Below are 4,941 nucleotides of genomic sequence, written 5' to 3' on the forward strand. Positions count from 1 at the left end.
AAAGACCAACTATTGATTTCAATTATTAAAACTTCGAAAATCTAATTTTGGTAGGCTAACTTCACAGTACTTTAAGATCGTCTTAAGACCTCGTTCAACCAATCAAGAGATGCTATACGGCCATTTGATTGGTTGAACAATGGTCTTAAGACAATCTTAATATAAATGGCCGCATAGCATCTCTTGATTGGTTGAACGAGGTCTTAAGACGATCTTAAATATAAGAACGGACTATGAATACCGCCCTTAGTGGTGGGCGATGTTCACTTGATGTTTAGAAAATCGAATATTTTCGGAACATCGATTATTTAAATCGATGTTTTTTATAATCAATGCGAGTAACAATCGATTAATAAAAAGTAATATCGATGTTTCTTAACATATATAACTTTGCTTCGAGAAATATATTTTTTTGTAGGTATATATTTGCAAGTAGATAACTTTAGAATCACAAAAACCGAGTTAAAATTATAAATCAAACAGCATTCAAACCATTACCACAAAGATCAACATCTCGGGAAAAAATTTTTTATATATAACAATATAAAATTATACATATAATCGCAAAATTATATGATATTTACAATGTCCATACATAATTAGATAAAAGTGCTTTTTATATATATAATTATATAAATTTATATATGCAATAAATATTTCTTCATATATATATATATATATATATATATATATATATATATATTATAAATAATAATCCTTAAGGTTGCCAGTAATAATTAATAAAAAACCACTCCTCAATGTTTAAAGTCGACCAGACTGGCAATAATTTATTATAAATAATTATTTGAAATACAACAACGTTTCGGCTGTCATTGCAGCCCTTTTCAAGTACATCTATAAAAAGTTTAATCAAAATAATTATAATTTAATACACTTATTCGCAACAATTAATTATACATTTAAAAACAAAAATGTGTTACATACCAAATTTAAAACAGTAAATCAACTTCTATGTAAACTACCGACAATGTTAACGCTTGTTTTGATGAACAATGTAAGACTGACAGAAGTAAGCACATATTAAATAGATGTTAACTGTTCACAAGAATCTTAGTCACTAAGCGTTAAGAAGATAGAGACGAAACTAAATGTGTCTTTCGTAATTTAAATCGTCATAATAAAGTCAAATAAATAAAAATAAATAAATAGGTGGATATAAAAATAAAATTAAAAGTAAAAATAAATATAAAACGACTTAAATAACGTCAAGAACACGATCATAAATCCCACTGAAATTCTCCGTATCTTTCTGTAAATTAATACTTTTTCCTTGTTTTTTTATGTAAAACATTTCTGCAATTTCTCTTTTGATTGAACTTTTTATAGATGTACTTGAAAAGGGCTGCAATGACAGCCGAAACGTTGTTGTATTTCAAATAATTATTTATAATAAATTATTGCCAGTCTGGTCGACTTTAAACATTGAGGAGTGGTTTTTTATAAATATATATGTTTCATATATAATTTGACGTGATTATATATATATATATATATATGAACCATTATAATTTACATATAAATTTATATAATTATGTATAAAAATAGACATAATTCACAAATATAATTATGTATAATTATATAATTATTTATACATAAATTATATATAAAAATTGTTTTCCTGAGATTCTATGCTTAATTTTGTATCTACATACGAATAAAAAGTAAAATAATACAAATAAATAATACGAATAAAAGTAAAATAATACTTTAATTAAAAAAAAACCCTACTTAAGATATGCATGCTACTTTGAAATTGGTTTTGTTTATTTCACTACATTTTTATTTCTCGACATTTTAATTACCTCTTATTATTTTAATATGTTTTGTTTGTTGATTATAATCGCCTTTTATTAATTTCTTTTTAGTTTCTTTCTATATTTAATTCCAATTATATTCCAATCAGGCGCGTTTCATTCCGATAAAAAAGAATCGATATATTTGGAAAAGCATCGATTCTCAAACATCGATTATTTTCGGAATCGATGCTTTTTTTTCGCCCACCACTCACTCAGGGTACGATTACATGGACGCGCGGAAACGCGGAAGAGAAAGTAACTAAACTTTACTAGAGTCCCGCATTTCCGCGCGTTCCGTTCCGTCTGTTTTGATTGCCTTATATTACATGGAGCACATTTTGAGCGGAAAAGCGGAACGGGGAATTATAAAATATTAATATTTAAGGGTCGGCAGGCGACATGGTGGAGACGCCTATCGGCCGGCCGGGAATTACGGATTCTTATTTTCCAGATATTAGCGAAAATATTGAATGAATCTTATTAAATTTAGGATATTCTTAATCAGTAAGCTCATTTGTAGTCCTCTAAAGAGCTATTTTATGAAAAAAAGATAAAAATAAAAATTTTTAATAAACTTGGGGGAATGCACAGCTAGGAACGGGTAAGGTTGGGTTAGCCGCGAGTCCGTATTTTATTTATTATAAATTTTTAAGAGCGAAAATGTAAAATCCGGCCTTTTAGAGGACTGCTTTATTATATAAAGAATATATTAAAAAAAAATTCACGAAGTTATGTCACTTATTTTATGAAATATCTGGACGATAAGATTCTCACTAGATTCATAAGGAGCAGGGGAAATTTCTGTGGTAACATGCTGACTGCTTGACAAGGAGAGAGCATCATTCCATCTTTGTCTCTCTTACATCGCATATGTAGTAGCGTCCATGTAGGTACAAACACTAATACGTGAGCACACGGATGCAAATATTGAGAGATAATGTTAGCAAAAAGGCTATCATATTATTTTTATTTTTTTGTATATGTATGCATATGTAAATAAAGAACAAAAATAAAAACTATTTTAAGATGACATTTTATAATTAATTTTCTATATGTATTTGCATTTTATTAATATGTATTACATTTTTGATATGTTTTTAATTTATAATTTATATAAACATAAGTATGAAATAAAAATTGAAATAGTTCTGAAAATAAGTATATTAATGATAAAATTATTCAAAACAATAAAAAAATTAAATTTAATATTTTTTAGTGTTTGTACCTACATGGACGCTACTACATATGCGATGTAAGAGAGACAAAGATGGAATGATGCTCTCTCCTTGTCAAGCAGTATTAAAAGCCATATTAAAAGCTCTAGCTTCATTCAATTAATAATCCAATATAATAATCAACAATTATTTTTATATAATATATAGTATTTTTAAATATTTTTAAATATTTAAAAATATTTTTTTTAAGATTAATTGAGGAAAAGAATATTTTAAATATAAAAAAATATTTTAAATATTCTTTTTCAATTAATTTTTAAAACAAATTTTTAAAAATATTTTTATATATTCAAATACTTATTATATTATATAAAAATTATTGTGAATTATACTCATTGGAGTAATAATTATTGATTGAAGCTTGTTATGGCACAAACTGAACATCTTGTACATTGTCTGTATAATATTTTACTTATTTATAAAATGTTTTTTATAAATAAATGAAATATTATATATATATAATATATAAGATTATAATATATAAGATTATTGATGTTACATTGTATAACTCTCATTTCTTCCTCTCTGCTACATAAGTACTTATGACGTGAAAGAACTTACGAGTAACGTATGATGGCTCAATGCAAGAATATTTAATCACGTAAAAAACTTGAGTTCAAATATATCAATATCAATTTTTTTATAATATATTGGAATATAGAAAATCATAGAAATATATTTTTTATATAGGCGATAAACTTAAAAATTTGATATTGAAAATATTTTAATCATTTTACAACTACACATACTATAAATATATAAATGCAAAATAATTCCGTAAATAAATTTCAAGTAATAAATCAATTGCACACATGCACACAGCTGGTATGTAGATTTTTATTAAATTTATTTTCTGAATTATTTTACACTTATATATAGTGTATGTAGTAAAAATATTTTCAATATATTAAAAAATTTTTAAATCGCCGAAATATATTTTTTTATCATTTTTCTATATTCTAATATATATATATATATATATATATATATTATAAAAAAATTGATATTGATATATTTGAACTCTAATTTATATACTGGATGATATACTGAACATCCTTGCATTGATTATACATTACTCAACGTTCTTTCACGTTATAAGTATTTGGAGCAAATTATACAATAGTATCAATAATCAAAAAGAAATCAAGAATATAATCAACATATCCCTTATATAATATATATATATATATATATATATATATATATATATATGTTATATATATACGTTATGCACATATGTGCATAACCATATATACAATTTCCAAAAAGTGGGTGTTTATTAGTCTTGCTACGTTACTGCTTTCTGCTACGGAAGGCCAGAAAGCATTTTCAGGCGGCATCTCGCGTATACCGGCACGGTAGATGAACAAGGAGAACACGTGATTATCGGTCCTTGTCTCTCTTACGTGCGTCCGCGTGAGCGATGCAGTTGGTGTATGTACGTGTACAGACATACACCACTACATAAAACCCGAGAATTGGTTTCTCGGCGTTGGCAACACTGAAACCGGAGTTTCGCGTTGTCACCGCACGAGGTCTCCAATATCAATTCGGAGTTTGCCTGGGTGTACTGCCGACCCTTAACTATATTTATTGATTAAAATGCTTGTATTCAATAGATAAGTTGAAAAGATGAACATATTAAAAGCAATTACAATGAATTAAGTAAATATAAATTTAAAAAATTAATACAAATGTCTATTTGTCACTATACCGTTCCGCTTTTCCGCTCAAAATGTACTCCATGTAATATAAGGCAATCAAAACAGACGGAACGGAACGCGCGGAAATGCGGGACTCTAGTAAAGTTTAGTTACTTTCTCTTCCGCGTTTCCGCGTTTCCGCGTTTCCGCGCGTCCATGTAATCGCACCCTCAGATTCCGTGAAAA

This window comes from Nylanderia fulva, unplaced genomic scaffold (genome assembly GCF_048542155.1).
Source record: "Nylanderia fulva isolate GAGA-0341 unplaced genomic scaffold, ASM4854215v1 Scaffold73, whole genome shotgun sequence".
NCBI classification, from domain to species: domain Eukaryota; kingdom Metazoa; phylum Arthropoda; class Insecta; order Hymenoptera; family Formicidae; genus Nylanderia; species Nylanderia fulva.